General features: G+C 39.2%; 1 protein-coding gene and 1 pseudogene across 3 annotated transcripts in view; one reads left to right on the top strand and one right to left on the bottom strand.

The window, feature by feature from the left end:
• The window catches only part of FAR1 (fatty acyl-CoA reductase 1), an 83,680-nt gene that overhangs the window by 52,543 nt on the left and 12,052 nt on the right, over positions 1 to 19,085 (bottom strand). The window lies entirely within an intron of this gene.
• LOC129554494 (small ribosomal subunit protein eS24-like) lies at positions 14,278 to 14,720 on the top strand (annotated as a pseudogene).

Genomic DNA, 19,085 nt, shown 5'->3' on the forward strand with positions numbered 1-19,085 from the left:
TATCTAGGTTGGTCATAACTTTCTTTCCAAGGAGTAAGCGTCTTTTAATTTCATGGCTGCAACCAGCATCTGCAGTGATTTTGGAGCCCAGAAAAATAAAGTCTGACACTGTTTCCACTGTTTCCCCATCTATTTCCCATGAAGTGATGGGACCGGATGCCATGATCTTTGTTTTCTGAATGTTGAGCTTCAAGCCAAACTTTTCACTCTCCTCTTTCACTTTCATCAAGGGACTTTGAGTTCCTCTTCACTTTCTGCCATAAGGGTGGTGTCATCTGCATCTCTGAGGTTATTGATATTTCTCCCAGCAATCTTGATTCCAGCTTGTGCTTCTTCCAGCCCAGCATTCCTCATGATATGCTCTGCATATAAGTTAAATAAGCAGGGTGACAATATACAACCTTGACGTACTCCTTTTCCTATTTGGAACCAGTCTGTTGTTCCATGTCCAGTTCTAACTGTTGCTTCCTGACCTGCATACAGGTTTCTCAACAGACAGGTCAGGTGGTCTGGTATTCCCATCTCTTTCAGAATGTTCCACAGTTTGTTGTGATCCACACAGTCAAAGGCTTTGGCATAGTCAATGAAGCAGAAATAGATGTTTTTCTAGAACTCTCTTGCTTTCTCCATGATCCAGCGGATGTTGGCAATTTGATTTCTGGTGCCTCTGCCTTTTCTAAAACCTGCTTGAACATCTGGAAGTTCACGGTTCACATATTGCTGAAGCCTGGCTTGGAGAATTTTGAGCATGACTTTACTAGCGTGTGAGATGAGTGCAATTGTGCGATAGTTTGAGCATTCTTTGGCATTGCCTTTCTTTGGGATTGGAATGAAGACTGACCTTTTCCAGTCCTGTGGCCACTGCTGAGTTTTCCAAATTTGCTGGCATATTGAGTGCAGCACTTTCACAGCATCCTCTTTCAAGATTTGAAATAGCTCAACTGGAATTCCATCACCTCCACTAGCTTTGTTCGTAGTGATGCTTTCTAAGGCCCACTTGACTTCACATTAAGAGAACATAGTACAAAGCTACTGAGACTAAGATAATTTCACTTGCTAGAAGCTCAAGTCCAGGCTCTGCCAGTTTGTATCCACGAGATCCTAAGATAAACTACTACTCTGAACCCGTTCCCTTATTCATAAAAGGAGAACATGCAGGTCTCATGGGCAAAAAGAGCCTCAAATGGACACAAATAGAGAACCCCCAATCAACATAATCTGTACCTTTGTAAAATAACTGTAGTCTCTTAATAAAAGTCCTAATATTAATGAAAAGCCAATCATGTTGTCTCATTACTTTTAGAGACCCAGTTAAGATAAAATAATTAGATAAGTTGTCTCTCATTTCTACTTGTAAAAAAAAGAGTTATTTAAATAGACAAAGCAATCAAAGTGAGAGATTGGGATATTACAAAACCAAGAAAACTGTAAAAATCTGCCCCCAAAAAGTAGCTCTTTAGTGCCAAGAAATGGGAGTTCCTTTGCCTATATTAAAGCTAAGAACAACTCAAATTAAAATTTTAACACATTTCAACTAGTTGTTTCAGACACTTGCTAAGCAGAAAGACAAATGTGAACAGTACTTGCAGATTAGGATATGGTGAGAGGAAGGAACAAGGTGGATCCATGGGCTTGAAGTAAAGTTTTATAGAGACTCACCAGTGATAAGAAAAATAAATAATAAAGGCAAGACAGGAAAAGGAGAGATTAAGCACAGAAAGCTGTATCTCTCATGCTTTCAGATATAATTTCCTACAAGTCTTCTTAATAATTTTTCTTGCTTAATGCATGAAGACTCTTAACAGTTAAAACTCAAAGGCTGTAGACTTTACCAGTATTTCCCTGAAGGCCATTTCCAGAGGCACCCAACAAAGAGAATGAGAAAGGAAAAGGTCTACTGTCAAACTCAGAATTTGACTCACAAGGCCACCAAGGTGGACTTAATTATTACCATTATCAGTTTAAATAAAAAGACAACATTCTTGGGTTAAGAAGTAAACACTTATCAAAGGTTAGTGGATTTATTTCCAAGTCTACTCTACCCGATCCACTGAAAGACTTTCTCTAAATATAATTATTTATTGGAATAAATTTTAAAAAAACCCTCAGGGTAGTAGAGGTAATAAGATAAGGCAGACAAGAAGCTCTGCGAGCATAAGGTCTTGCTTAAGATTGATAACAAAATTCAAACATGTTTCTACAAACACCTGTAACAATATATACAAATATATATAAATACTACATACTACACATAATTACCTTTGAAAAACAGTGAGTTTTGTGTAATGGGGCATGGGCTCAGAAATTTGTACTCCCAAATTGTCACTAATGGCACATGGATTACTTTGAGCTGAAGGAAGTGAGATCTAACATAGGCAGAAAGAATTCTTCTCAGACTTTCCCTCATTTGATTAAAAGCAGAAACTTCCAAGAAATGAGGGTTGCCAAAATGAGGACTCTCTGGGTGAGTTCTATGGTGATAAAGAAAATGGAAAGTTAGCACCAAGATGCAAAAACTTTACTAAAATAACCTATATCTTCTATTAATTTTCCCACATATTTACCTCGCAACAATATGTTGCCCCTAAAGTCCAAACTCTTTTCTGTCTAGTCACGTCGCCATAATTTATAACCCTTTTTAATACGGTATATAAGCTCTCAAGTCTCAAGGTGAAAACCACCTCTTTTGGGGTCTTCACTTTTCTGTGATGCCCTTATGCAAGTTTAAAAAAACATATGTATGCCTTTTCACAAACATATGGGAGTATGTGAAGGCTGTATATTGTCACCCTGCTTATTTAACTTATATGCAGAGTACATCATGAGAAAGGCTGGGCTGGAAGAAGCACAAGCTGGAATCAAGATTGCCGGGAGAAATATCAATAACTTCAGATATGCAGATGACACCACCCTTATGGCAGAAAGTGAAGAGGAATTAAAAAGCCCTTTGATGAAAGTGAAAGAGGAGAGTGAAAAATCTGGCTTGAAGCTCCACATTCAGACAACTAAGATCATGGCATCCGGTCCCATCACTTCATGGCAGATAGATGGGGAAACAGTGGAAACAGTGTCAGACTTTATTTTTCTGGGCTCCAAAATCACTGCAGATGGTGATAGCAGCCATGAAATTAAAAGACGCTTACTCCTTGGAAGGAAAGTTATGACCAACCTAGACAGCATATTAAAAAGCAGAGACATTACTTTGCCAACAAAGGTCCATCTAGTGAAGGCTATGGTTTTTCCAGTGGTCATGTATGGATGTGAGAGTTGGACTGTGAAGAAAGCTGATTGCCAAAGAATTGATGCTTTTGAACTGTGGTGTTGGAGAAGACTGTTGAGAGTCCCTTGGACTGCAAGGAAATCCAACCAGTCCATCCTAAAGGAGATCAATCCTGGGTGTTCATTGGAAGGACTGATGCTGAGGCTGAAACTCCAATACTTTGGTCACATGATGCGAAGAGCTGACTCACTGGAAAAGACCCTGACACTGGGAAAGATTGAGGGAAGGAGAAGGGGATGACAGGGGATGAGACGGTTGGATGGCATCATCGACTCGATGGATTTGGGTTTGGGTGGACTCCGGGAGTTGGTGATGGACAGGGAAGCCTGGAGTGCTGTGGTTCATGGGGTCACAAAGAGTCAGACACAACTGAGCGACTGAACTGAACTGAACTGATGCCTTTTTTATTAATCGGTCTTTTGTCATTCTGATTTGCAAGCCTCAGTAATAGAGCACAAAGGAATAGAAGAAAAGTTTTTCCTCCCCTACATAAGCTATTAAAAAATTAAGTCTCTAGTGAGGCCATTTTCAGTATTCTATTGAATCTGGTCCTGTTACTGTTTCCTGATAAGTAAGTTAGGCTCACTTTTGGAACAATCCTTTCAGACAACCCAATGCCATAATGCAGTAGGGACCTGAGTCCGGCAGGGTTGGGCTAGAATCTAGATGCACCCATTTATCTTGGGGGTGAGCTTACTTATCTGTTTGTTTCTGCAGTTTCCTCATCTCTAAAAACATACAGACAGCAAATATACCTACCACCCTTCACTTCATAGCGTTTGTGTAAGGATTAAGGCTGGGCACATAATTACATTTCTGTATTCATCTTGCCAAATTCAGACTTAAATTGAAGAAAGTAGGGAAAACCACTAGACCATTCAGGTATGACCTAAATCAAATCCCTTATGATTATACAGTGGAAGTGAAAAATAGATTTAAGGGACTAGGTCTGATAGATAGAGTGCCAGACGAACTATGGACGGAGGTTCGTGACATTGTACAGGAGACAGGGATGAAGACCATCCCCATGGAAACAAAATGCAAAAAAGAAAAATGGCGGTCTGGGGAGGCCTTACAAATAACTGTGAAAAGAAGAGAAGCAAAAAGCAAAGGAGAAAAGGAAAGATATAAGCATCTGAATGCAGAGTTCCAAAGAATAGTAAGGAGAGATAAGAAAGCCTTTCTCAGCGATCAATGCAAAGAAATAGAGGAAAACCACAGAATGGGAAAGACTACAGATCTCTTCAAGAAAATCAGAGATACCAAGGGAACATTTGATGCAAAGATGGGCTTGATAAAGGACAGAAATGCTATCGACCTAACAGAAGCAGAAGATATTAAGAGGAGGTGGCAAGAATACACAGAAGAACTGTACAAAAAAGATCAATATGACCCAGATAATCATGATGGTGTGATCACTCACCTAGAGCCAGACATACTGGACTGTGAAGTCGAGTGGGCCTTAGAAAGCATCACTACGAACAAAGCTAGTGGAGGTGATAGAATTCCAGTTGAATTATTTAAAATCCTGAAAGATGATGCTGTGAAAGTGATGCACTCAATACGCCAGCAAATTTGGAAGACTCAGCAGTGGCCACGGGACTGGAAAAGGTCAGCTTTCATTCCAATCCGAAAGAAAGGCAATGCCAAAGAATGCTCAAACTACCGCACAATTGCATTCATCTCACACGCTAGTAAAGTCATGCTCAAAATTCTCCAAGCCAGGCTTCAGCAATACGTGAACCGTGAACTTCCAGATGTTCAAGCTAGTTTTAGAAAAAAGGCAAAGGAACCAGAGATCAAACTGCCAACATCCGTTGGATCATGGAAAAAGCATGAGAGTTCCAGAAAAACATCTACTTCTGCTTTATTGACTATGCCAAAGCCTTTGACTCTGTGGATCACAATAAACTGTGGAAAATCCTTGAAAGAGATGGGAATACCAGACCACCTGACCTGCCTCTTGAGAAACCTGTATGCAGGTCAGGAAGCAAGTTAGAACTGGACATGGAACAACAGACTGGTTCCAAATAGGAAAAGGAGTACATCAAGGCTGTATATTGTCACCCTGCTTATTTAACTTATATGCAGAGTACATCATGAGAAATGCTGGGCTGGAAGAAGAACAAGCTGGAATCAAGATTGCTGGGAGAAATATCAATAACCTCAGATATGCAGATGACACCACCCTTATGGCAGAAAGTGAAGAGGAACTAAAAAGCCTCTTGATGAAAGTGAAAGAGGAGAGTGAAAAGGTTGGCTTGAAGCTCAACATTCAGAAAACAAAGTTCATGGCATCTGGTCCCATCACTTCATGGGAAATAGACAGGGAAACAGTGTCAGACTTTATTTTTCTGGGCTCCAAAATCACTGCAGATGGTGATTGCAGCCATGAAATTAAAAGACGCTTACTCCTTACAAGGAAAGTTATGACCAACCTAGATAGCAAATTAAAAAGGAGAGACATTACTTTGCCAACAAATGTCCATCAAGGCTATGGTTTTCCCAGTGGTCATGTATGGATGTCAGAGGTGGATTGTGAAGAAAGCTGATCGCCAAAGAATTGATGCTTTTGAACTGTGGTGTTGGAGAAGACTCTTAAGAGTCCCTTGGACTGCAAGGAGATCCAACCAGTCCATTCTAAAGGAGATCAGTCCTGGGTGTTCATTGGAAGGACTGATGCTAAAGCTGAAACTCCAATACTTTGGCCATCTCATGTGAAGAGTTGACTCATTGGAAAAGACTCTGATGCTGGGAGGGATTGGGGGCAAGTGGAGAAAGGGACGACAGAGAATGAGATGGCTGGATGGCATCACCGACTCGATGGACATGAGGCTGAGTGAACTCAGGCAGTTGGTGATAGATAGGGAGGTCTGGCGTGCTGCAATTCATCGGGTCACAAAGAGTCGGACACAACTGAGTGACTGAACTGAACTGAACTGATTCATCTTTCGTCTACTTCTTTGGCAAAGATTTCTCAGTAGAGTCCCTCAACAATTAGTCTGATCTATAATATTTCAGTCTAAAAAATGTTAATTTATCTTTTTTCCCCGCAAATAATCATTTACATATGAGTATAATTTTTAGACTAGGAAAAAAATTATATTACCGTAGTAAAAGTGCAAGTGAAGTCACTCAGTCATGTCGAACTCTTTGCGACCCAGTGGACTGTAGCCTACCAGGCTCCTCCATTCATGGGATTCTCCAAGCAAGAATACTGGAGTGGGTTGCATTTTCCTTCTCCAGGGGATCTCCCAGCGCAGGGATCGAACCCAGGTCTCCTGCATTGCAGGCAGACACTTTACCCTCTGAGCCATCAGGAAAGCCCAACTCATAGCTAATTTATCTCTGGATTATATACTATTATAGTCACATGCACATAAACTCACTTTTTAATTCTGAGAAGTAAATTAATGATTTTAGAAGGTTTAAACTAAACCTCTGAGGACTAAAAAATGGAAGAGGTCGTTCAGCTTACATCAACGTGAAACACAGATTCATGATTAATTTTAAAGGCCAAGATGTAATATACTGTATGATAGACCACCTTTTTTGGAAAAGAATGGAAAAATGAATGCATATGTTTACAAATAAATGGATTTTTCTAGCAAAAAAGGCCAAAAACTTGATAATAACGGTTGCCTCTGGGAGGGAGAACTGGATAACTCAGGAAGAGAAATTATGGACATTTGTTTTTCACTATATATCCAGTGCATGAGTTATGTATTTTTAAAACCAACTATTTTTGTAAAATAGAAAAATCAGAAGGTACCCAAAAAATTTGAAAGAGTATATTTTCCCATCAATTAGCCAGTCTCCATTATCTTTTGTCCTCTAACAATTTACAAACTCCCTTTCAGCTAAGAAGAAAAAAAAGTTTGAAAAATCTTTTTAAAGTGAAAATATAAGAGTATGATTGTGTAAAGATACACAGTATTTACCTTTCTTCTGGTAATCTTTATTACCTGAGCTTTTCCTTTTTTTCTCATTTATTTTTGGCTGTGCACATTTTCATTTATTTTGGTCTTTGCTGCTATGTGAGTCTTTCTCTAGTTGCGCTGTGTGGGCTTCTCACTGCAGTGGCTTCTCTTGTTGTGGAGCACAGGCTCAATAGTTGTGGCACATGGGGCTTAGCTGCTCCGCAGCATGTGGGATTTTCCCAGACCAGAGATAGAACCAATTGGTGGGCAGATTCTTTACCACTGAACTAATGGAGGGAAGCCCTCCATTTCTTTATTAGATGGAAAACCTACTAGATTAAAAACCAGAAGGTGTTTTAACTGCGAAACTGCTGTTTAACAAGATTTTAACAGGCTGGATTTCCTAAATGGAATGTGAGAAATTCTTCCCCCATCAGGATAACGTTGATCTTTGGATCAGATATCCCTCTCTCCCATCTCCTGAGAGGACCTCTACATTCATATGCTTACCAAGGAATCAAGTACACAAAAGTACCAAATACTGCAGTGAAGGTCTGCAGTGAGATTGGCTCTACCTGTATGTTTTTTCTGTAACAGTATTTACTGAACACAAACAGTAAAAGCTGACAAAAGATAGTTGTAGTTCTAAGTTTTAGCTGCTATAAATTTGTTTAGAAAAACTAAGCACTGAATACGAAAGTCTCTAGACAATGTCCAAACATTCATTCCAGCTTCCTATAAATTTCCACCTACAGTTATACCTTAAAGTAGGATCTGTTTAGCTGTCTTCCTCTTAAAAACTGACTCCTCTGTGCCTCTAACATGTAACTAACCCAAAGTAAATAAACTACCAATGGAGACAGTGGGGAAAACAAAGAATAATCTACTTCATCTATCTTTTCACGGGGAGTCAGTCACTGATTGACTACCAGTCAGGGACAATTCTGTGCTTAACACAGTCACATCCAATGCTGTTTTGTCACATCATCCTACACCTCTAAGCCGGAGGACAACTTGGCAGGAGTACTGAAGGAAACTCAAGCAGCAGTAGATAGAACGCTGAGCTAAATGGCCTTTTAATATCCTTAGATTCTATGACTGAAAAACAAAACCACAACAAAAAAAACTTCAAATATTCTTAAATGGGGGGAATTAATTCCAAAATATTTTAAACCAAGAGCTGGCAAAGGTTTTCTGTAAAGGGTCAAGTAATAAATATTTTAGGCATGTGGGCCATACAATCTTAGCAGCAACTACTCAATTCTGCCATTTGTGGCACAAAATCAGCCATGACCAGTAAGCAAATACACATGGCTGTGTTCCAATAAAACTTTACTCACAAAAACAGGAAGACAGTTCGTAGGTCATAGTCTGTCAACCCCTGTTCTTTCTAAATAAAGATTCTGAATATTTCACATTCAGAAAAATGAACTAAGAAAGGTATCAATGGGAAACCAGCACAGTCTAAATATTCAATGCCTATGACTCCACTATTACTAGAATTAATGTGCATATCACTAAAATGGACAGTAAATATTCGATTGTTACATCTTTAAAAAAAAATCAATAAATGAATGACAGGCTTCATTTATACAGATATGCCACAAACTCCATGCAAAACAAAGACATGACTGATAGCCTTTTTTAAGACAGACTAAAAATATATTTATTTTTAAAAGGGAAGTCCATTAAGTTGTTCAGGGCTGAAGCCTGGGCAAGACTGTTTTGGAGAAAAGGCTACAAATGAAGAAGAGCAGAGAGTATACAATCCAGTTGTAGACTCAGAAACCCTAGACCACTACTATGTTCAAAAAAATCTTGATACAATAATCAAAAAATAACACAGAAGGTAAAGAGGTCAAGAGCTAACCTCAACACCGTGGAAGATATAAAGTTTGTTTATATTCTATGTAGAGCACAGGCTCAATAGTTGTGGCACACCGGATTTAAGTAATAGGTCTAAAAATACCTATTCTTTTCTACATAAAAGTATTACATGGCTAAAGGAATGGGACTGGAAGCAGAAAAGAGACTAAGCACATAGTAAATATTACCTGAGTATGAAAATTCCCCCAAAAGCTACACTGAGTTACAGTGAAGACAATGCAGATAGCCCATATACATACTTCTGCTTCTTCCTTATTGTTTTTCCATTTCATTTGCTTTTCCACTAAAAGGGAAATTGAGATTAGGTATCTGTAACTGCTAGGAATTAATATCTTTCTAATCCAGAAGTTCATGAACAGGATTGCACGGAAGCGGGTATCCAAGGAAACTTAGTTTCATGAAAAATACTTTTCTGAGTGTGTATATATATGTGTGTGTACAAGTGTGCAATCCCATGCTTATATCTCTACATTATTCTAGAGGAAAAAATCCACTGCTTTTATCAGATTCTCAAAAGGGTCAATAAGTCTAACAGTAAAAAACTACTATCAAATTTTATGTATACTATGTGTGTATGCTAGAGGGAGGAGGACCTAAAATGCAGAGAACAGATATTCTTCAAGGTCACTGATTAAAAATTCTGTTCACATCTAATCTGGAGTGAAAAGTGAAAGTGTTAGTCACTCAGTCATAACCAACTCTTTGTGACCCCATGGTCTGTCCATGGAAGTCTCCAAGCAAGGATACTGGAGTGGGTTGTCATTCCCTTCACCAGGGGATCTTCCCGACCCAGGGATCAAACCCGGGTCTCTGTATTGCAGGCAGATTCTTTACCATCTGAGCTACCAGGGAGGCTGGAGTAAAAATGTGTAAACAGTTAAAACGTAATTATACCGATCTCTCTCGAAGCCTGTTGTGGACTGAATTGTGTTCCTCCTAAAAAAAACATGTTAAAATTCTAATCCGTAGGATTTCGGAATGTGACTTATTTGGAAACAGGGTTGCTGAAGTATAATTGGTGAAAGTCACTCAGTCATGTCTGACTCTTTGCGACCCCACGAACTATACAGTCCATGGAATTCTCCAGGCCAGAATACTGGAGTGGGTAGCCTTTCCCTTCTCCAGGGGATCTTCCCAACCCAGGGATCGAACCCAGGTCTCCCGCATTGCGGGCAGATTCTTTACCAGCTGAGCCACATTAGTTAAGGCAAATGATATAACACTGGAGCAAAATGAGTCTCTAATTCAACATCACTGGTGTCCTTATAAGAGGAGATGCATTTGAAGACAGAGATAAACAGGGAGAACTCCACCTAATAACAAAAGCAAAATTGGAGTTACACATTGGAGCTACAAGCAAAGGAATACCAAAACTGCTAAGAAAAAATTAGTGAGAGGCAAGGAAGGACTCCCTTACAGGTTTCAGACAGACCATGGATTTTGGACTTCTAACCTCCAGAACTGTTAGACAATAAATTTCTGTTGTTTTAAGTCACCCAATTTGTAGTACTTTGTCACAGCAACCCTGGGAAACTAATAGAAGGCCAAATATCATAGTAACTAAAATTAAAGTGCAGAACAAAAGGCTTTCTAAAGATGAGCATGTGTCCTTATGACCTAATAAACACATCATGGGCACTTTCCAACAAACATGACAGTTTCAATTACCAAAACACATTCTACTAAATAGTTAAGAGATGGAATGGCTTTTCTAAATGGGTACAGGAAAGAACAGAAGAAAAAAGTTTTATGTATCAGAGGTTAAACACCAACATAAAGTTAAAGATCAGATTCCAGAACAAATCAGTGGGATATACCACTGACTGTACATCTAAATACTTTATACAGATAAATACTGTATACTGATAAATTTCAGTATACAGAAACAGATTCAGGCAAGGCAGTGTTCTAATTATCTACTGCTATGTAACAAAATCACACTAAAACTTAATGTCTTAAAACAATAATCTTTTTTTTTCTCTCACTGTATCTCAAAGTTAGGAATTTGGAAGAGCTCTAATAAGCAGTTTTAGTTGAACAGTTCCAGCTCCTGCTGTTAGAGTCATACAGTCTGTCCATATGAGGCAGTCTGGGATAGCAAGGCAATCTCAAGCTATACAGCTTAAATGCTGCTGAAGACTTCAAGACCAGTATTTTGTTGAGTTGGATAGGGAGCTCACCTTTTCTGATCACACCTTATTGCTCACGAGTGAATCACATGATCACCCAAATTCAACGGAAAGGGACATAAAATGCCACCTCACGATGAGAGAATAATCAAGGTCACACTAAAAGAACATATGAAAAGGAAGATATTGTTACAACTACCTTCAGAAAATACAATCTGCCAGAGAGAATATGGTAAAGTGACTGATTATTACTCTTGAAATGGTCAACCATTTGAAACTGTCCCATAGGTTAACAAACTGATGACTAAAAGAAATTCTTGAGCTTGTCTTACAGAACAGCAACTAAGGGAACAGCTGATTAAAAACCCTCTGTTTGGAATCTGCTTCCATCGATCAAATTCATCTTAATTATTTCTTCTGACTCTTTAAACACCCCCTACAGATATACCCATGGCTGGATGGCATCACCGACTCTGTGGACATGAGTTTGAGTGTACTCCGGGAGTTGGTGATGGACAGGGAGGCCTGGTGTGCTGTGATTCATGGGGTCGCAGAGAGTTGGACACGACTGAGCGACTGAACTGAACTGAACTGAACAGATAAACCACTGTAGAATGGTTCCCTACAGTATCAGGGGCTTATGCTGCTTTTCAGAAACATGCAGTCAGCTCTTATCCAGTTTAAGCTGGCTAAGATTTTTGGTTGGGACCACTGACACTAAAACTGGGCCTATGCAAGTGTCCAACAAATGATGTCAGAGGGCTCAAAAATCCACCCTCAGATCATGCTAAGTGCCTCCAGTTTTGAACACACATCTCAAGAAGCAGCATGTAACTTAGATACACCTGCAAAGAATACTGATTACCTCGGCTTTTCCATACCAGAATTCACCTTTCCCCATGCCTAATACCACCCTGCTTCTTTATTCCATAAAGACTGCAACCCCCTTGCCTTCAGGGAAGCGAATCTGAGATCTGTTCTCCTACCTCCTCACTTGGCTGCCTCCTGAATAAACCCTTCATCTACTGCAAAGCTTTGGGTCTGTTGCAAGCATTTTGGCCTACTGCACATAGGGCAAGTGAACCTGGTTTAACAACACATTTTATCCATGTCTGACCTATTTCATAGGAAATACTTAAGCCTTTTAAAAACATGGCCCATGGGTCTTATTTTAAAGTACAGATGATTCTTGAACAACACAGGTTTAAACTACATGGGTGCAATTATGCACAGATTTTTTTTAATAAATGCATAGTACAGTACTATATAACACAGTCGGTTGAACCTGAGGATGCAGAACCATAGAGTGCTGTTTCGTAGTCACTCAATCGTGTCTGATTCTTGGCAACCCTGCAAAGACTGTAGCCCACCAGGTTCCTCTGTCCATAGGGATTCTCCAGGCAAGAATACGGAGTGGATTGCCATGACCTCCCCCAGGGAATCTTTCCAACCCAGGATCGAACCCAGGTCTCCCACACTGCAGGCAGATTCTTTACCGTCTGAGCCACCAGGAAAGCAAGCCCATAGATACAGAGGGCCAACTGTAAAATGACACAGATTTTTTGACATCCCTGAGGACCGGCAAACCTAACACCCACTGTTGCTCCACAGTCAACGGATTTTGCCTAACAAATAATCTCACTCACTTAATAAAAGTTTCATTTTCCCATATTCACTTAACTGTGAACGTCTAACGAAGATTTCTACTTGAAGTTGACATACTTGCAGCCAAAAACAACCCAATTCATTCTAGTTAGACTATTAAGAGGCCTCATATTGTAAGTGAGCGTATATTTTCTTTTAAAATTTTTGATAGACGCTCATCTAGAGGCATACTGGGAACCACTAACGTCTTTTTACTATATTTTAATAAGTCTAAAATCTTTATTTATATAAAGATTAACTTAAAAAATAACTTTAAAAAAATAACTCTAGAGTCTTAAGTGTTTTTTTCTTAAGACTCAACATAAACGAAACCTCCTCTGAAAGTGAGCTGTAAACAACAAAAAAGGCTAAAATCCAAACTCAAAATGTACAAGTTGATAAGAATAGTGGGTTCCTTTTTCCTTTCAAAAATTAGGGCTTACAAAGCATTTTTCCCACAAACAAAAGAGTAGCTCTAGCATCTTGGTTTTCAATAAAAGATGCTAGTGTCTAACCCTGTTGTAAGCACCCATTGAAGTAAATATAATGGCCACTCTGTTTGCCTACACAGATATTGATGCCAATATTTAACTCTCTATATCCAATTTTCCCCAATGTCTAGGATACGTCTCAGTAAGGAATCTCAGTAGGTTCATCAGTCTTTAGGGCACTACACAACTATTTTGAATACTGACATTGCTCTGTAAGCAGGGCACTTTAGCAAGTTAAAATACCTATTATCCTGGAAAATTATACATTAAGAAAAATCAGACTCATAATTCCTTTGAGTGACATTAAAAAAACACAAAAACATCTTTAAATATCAAGTTTTACTTCATCAGAGAGGAAATGTTAATTCTACAGCATTAAAATTACCAGCTGATAAGAAAACTTAAACTTTTTAGCAACGCCCGTTTTCCTTTCTGTCCTTAAGGTCTGTACCAGTAGGGTAACGTCTCTACCATAAAGCCTACAGAAAAAGGACTGTGCTCTTGTTAACACGTTGGTCAAAAGCAATTCCACTGCGTGCAAAAACATGCATTCAATTCCATTCTGGGAGAAAACAACTCTTAAAAAATAATCTCCAAAGTCACACATGATTTTTCTTTAGATCAACAATTGTGCTCAGGCTCTCCTTACCTTAATAAAAATATTTTCATGTTAAGAGATGTAATTTCCATCCTAATACTTTCAAACTCAGAAAAGTAAAATACCATATACAAAAGTATCCTAATATTTCAAGTGTATTACCAAAGATAAGACTTCTTAAACATCTACAAAAGAAAAGAGAAATCAAAATATCCTATTTTGCTTAAAAATTCATGAAAGCTGTCCATCTGATTTCACAATATACCTAAAATTAATATAAAAATATTTCACTCTTTTCCTCTCTGGCTGCTTTAGATCAGCAACCATCATGAATGAAACAGTAATTCTCCAGACCAGAAAGTTCATGACCTACCAAAAACAAGTTGTCATCAACATCCTTTACCCTGGGAAGGCAAAAGAAGCTAAGATAGAAATTTAGGTAAAACTAGCCAAAATGTCGGAGAAGGCAATGGCAAGCCTTCGGACACGACTGAAGTGACTTAGCAGCAGCAGCAGCCAAAATGTACAAGACCACACCAGATGTCATCTTTGAATTTGGATTCAGAATCCGTTTTGGTAGTGGCAAGACAACTGGCTTTGGCAGGTTTTACTATTTCTTAGATGACAGAAAGAAAAATGAACCCAAACATTGACGTGCAAGATATGGCCTGTATAAGAAAAGACCTCAAGAAAAAAGAAAAAGGAATGAAGAACAGAATGAAGGAAGTCAAGAGGACTGCAAAGGCCAACGTTGGTGCTGGCAAAAAGTGAGCTGGAGACTGGACGACAGAAAGAGTAAAGATTCTGCAGTGACTGTGCAAATTTTTCATGAGATGATTAATAAACTGAGAATGTTTATGTGAAATAAATATATATATATATATATACTTCAAATTATTCAGTAAAACTAACTTTAACAAGAAAATGTTCCAGGTATACCCTGATCATTACATGTAGACTACACGCAAGTTTATCCAAAAGACTGATTCAGGCAGATTACTAATCATGTACCCTGCTGCTGCTGCTGCTGCTAAGTCACTTTAGTCGTGTCCGACTCTGTGCGACCCCACTGACGGCAGCCCACCAGGCTCCCCCGTCCCTGGGATTCTCCAGGCAAGAACACTGGAGTGGGTTGCCATTTCCTTCTCCAATGTGTGAAAGTGAAAAGTGAAAGTGAAGTCGCTCAGTCGTGTCTGACCCTTAGCGACCCCACAGACTGCAGCCAACCAGGCTCCTCCATCCATGGGATTTTCTAGGCAAGAGTACTGGAGTGGCTTGCCATTGCCTTCTCCGATCATGTACCCTATGTGGTCTAAATTTAAAGATATCAAAGCCTATTCACGAAGATTAGCAATTTTAAGAACAAGTTCACAGAATCAGATATTTCACTGGTTATAGAAGTAGTCAGACTTTGTTTAAAAGAGTTTATATCCAGTCTGATTACAATAGCAAATGTCCTTAAGGATGTAAAAGTGCTTTGAAGCTCCTGCTATATGCTGTATTTCCTGTTTCTCTTGTGTCACTTTCTTATGAAGCCTTCTCAATCTGTTCCCAAGGCTGAACTTAAAAACAGGCTCTACTCAGCCAAGGCAGCATTTTCCAAATCGTGGACTGGGAAACTGTACACTTTAGCCCTAACCAGAAGAGTTACAAAATACATTAGCATATCAAAGACCTACAAAATGTTCTGAGGTAAAGAAACTCAGCAGACATCTTTAAAAGCCTGGCCTTTCACAAATTTCCAAACACGGCTAAGAAAGCAAAGTGCCTGAGAAACTCGCTGATTACCATACCAGCCTTCTGAGGTAATGACTGTACAAACATGAGCCAAACCTTCCACGAACTACAAATGATTTAGAAAGCATGACCTTCCACTGATCCTCAAGAGTACTTCTGAATAAACTATAAAGCCAGTTATTAAGAGTTGCAAAAATGAGTCTGCTATTCAGTTCAGTTCAGTTCACTCGCTCAGTCATGTCCGACTCTTTGCGACCCCATGAATCACAGCACGCCAGTCTTTCCTGTCCATCACCAACTCCCAGAGTTCACTCAAACTCATGTCCATCAAGTCGGTGATGCCATCCACCCATCTCATTCTCTGTCGTCCCCATCTCCTCCCACCTTCATGGAAGTAATAATAACTTCTCTCATCTTGAATGTCAATGATTCCCGCAGTCTCAAGTTTTGGTTAGGAAGCTTCCAGTAAGGTCTTAAAACAACTTAACCCCACAACGAAGTCTCTTCTCAAAAATCTTTTCCTGGTCTATCTTTAAAACTTTCCAGGTTCTGCTCTCTGATGACTAGGGGGTAGGGTGAGGGAAGCTGGGGGCGGGGGTGGGGGTTGGGGTTCAAGAGGGAGGGGATATATGTATCATTACGGCTGATTAACGTTGCTGTATGGCAGAAACCAACACAACATTGGAAAGCAACTATCCTCCAATTTTGCAAAAAAAAAAAAAAGAACTTTACCAGGTTCATATGTACAGCTTGCAACAAAATGCTATAAAGCACAGAAAGATACAGAAAAAAGGAGGGAAATGTTTGATGATTTTGTGGATTCTTATCTTTTTCTAGCTCTGAAAGTGACTTAATGCTTCTAAGAAGCCTACCCTAGTAAGCCTTGTAACCATAGGTTATTGTGCTAAAGATGGGATTAGAACACATACAGCAAAGTAAAAATATTAGAGTTTAAAATTTCAGAGAATTCTTGGTCAATTTATCAATTGGGAATCAAAGTCACAACACTAAAAACTCTAGTGTTAAGATATTTCCTTCTCCAGAAACTGAGATCCAGAATGAAAAGAGTCAAGAAAATAAGAGCAACACTGCACCTGACCTTGGGCAAGTCAATTAACTGCTCTGATCATTCACAGAATTTACTGAACAGGAGGCTAAACCACTGGTGGATAAATCCTCTTCTAGTTCTCAAAGTCTAGATATTACCATGTATTAGAAGACGCTGCTGTGCTGCTGCTGCTAAGTCACTTCAGTCGTGTCCGACTCTGTGTGACCCCATAGACGGAAGCCTACCAGGCTCCCCCTTCCCTGGGATTCTCCAGGCAAGAACACTGGAGTGAGTTGCCATTTCCTTCTCCTAGAAGACGCTATTTCCCAGTAATACATTAGATACTCAGAAAATTATTAACTCAAATGGGTCACAAGGGTTATCACTTTAAAGTCATACACCCAATATTCACTGATCTTCAAACAATCCACGCTCTGCTCTGCAGAGTCAAATGTCCCATTTAGTAGCTAACTGATCTGCTATCTCATAAGGATTCTGCTCATGCTAATACCCATAATTATGATTATATTGGGTTAGCCAAAAAGTTCACTCAGATTTTCCCGTAAGGTGGTACAGAAAAACTGGAATGAACTTTTAGGCCAACCCAATATTGTTAGCTACAATTCACAAGTTTTTAAAACCCTATACTTCTCAGAAATGTATTTAGGACCATCCTTCAAACTAGATATACAATAAACACTTATGATCTCAGGGCTATACTGAAAATTAATCCTATGTCAGACCAATACATGTTTCTAAGCCCTTGTGTATCATATCTAGGAGATTTTTTTAACACAGATCATTTCCTCCACAGACCTGAACTATTTAAGGATAACAAAAGTCAAAGAAGATTTTTCTTTTACCTCTGAAAAAGCGGTATTTATGTATTTATTAATTCTTAAGTCATATTCTACCTCATGTTAATTCAGGATGGACAGCAGCCATTATATAAAGTTCCATACACTTATTCCAAAATCTTTGGCAAAATCATTCCTACATATTTATTAAATTGGCTACAGCTGGCATCTGGTCCCATCACTTCATGGCAAATAGATGGGGAAACAGTGCAAACAGTGGCTGACTTTATTTTGGGGGGCTTCAAAATCACTGCAGATGGAGACTGCAGCCATGAAATTAAAAAACGCTTACTCCTTGGAAGGAAAGTTATGACCAACCTAGACAGCATATTTAAAAGCAGAGACATTACTTTGCAACAAAGGTCCGTCTAGTCAAGGCTATGGTTTTTCCAGTGGTCATGTATGGATGTGAAAGTTGGACGGTGAAGAAAGCTGAGCGCCAAAGAATTGATGCTTTTGAACTGTGGTGTTGGAGAAGGCTCTTGAGAGTCCCTTGGACTGTAAGAAGATCCAACCAGTCCATCCTAAAGGAGATCAGTCCTGGGTGTTCACTGAAGGACTGATGTTGAAGCTGAAACTCCAATAATTTGGCCACCTCATGTGAAGAATTGACTCATTGGAAAAGACCCTAATGCTGGGAAGGATTGGGGGCAGGAGGAGAAGGGGACGACAGAGGATGAGACGACTGGATGGCATCACTGACTGAATGGACATGGGTTTGGGTAGACTCCGGGAGTTGGTGATGGACAGGGAGGCCTGGCATGCTGCGATTCATGGGGTCGCAAAGAGTTGGACCCAACTGAGCGACTGAACTGAACTGAACTGTTCTTCCCCAAGAATCCAATTAAGAATGGGTCTTTTAAAAAATTAAGCATTCACATAATGAAATTTATAATTTCACTCAACAGTGAAAACAACTTGTTTGCAAAAGGTCAGGAGCACATAGAAATAAATTTAAGTTGAATTTTACCAGTATGCTTTCTGCCTAAACATTAAAGAATTAATTAAACCAGAATCTCCATTATACAAACACTCAAAGATATCTGAATGTGTTTTAAAAGGCTTATCAGCCCCTGAAATTATACGAAAAACTGTGCATATGTTTATTTTTTCTGAGAAGAGATAGCACAAAGCTATGAGGGGATGCTCAAAGGGGTTTATGACCCTTGACTAAAACTCTGCATTATGGGAGATATTTTAAAACGTTAATTCTCAGTTAACAGTTCAAAGTTTTTAAGTCAACTCCAAAATAATAAGATACAGTGGTACAAATTCCTTACATTCAAGTTCTCAAGTGACTGCCATGCCAACATTTTTTGACAAAAATTCCATAAAAGACAAGAATGACCTAGAGGAGATATTTCAAAGTAATCTTAAAACTGTCAAATGGTTAAAATTTACACACACACATATTACACACCTCACCAATGTCATTCCCCAATTAGAATCTCTAATCCAGGCACATGACCTGATGTTACTATATTCTGTTTTACA

Source organism: Moschus berezovskii, chromosome 14 (genome assembly GCF_049115385.1).
Source record: "Moschus berezovskii isolate FMDL1 chromosome 14, NW_MosBer_1.0, whole genome shotgun sequence".
Lineage (NCBI taxonomy): Eukaryota > Metazoa > Chordata > Mammalia > Artiodactyla > Moschidae > Moschus > Moschus berezovskii.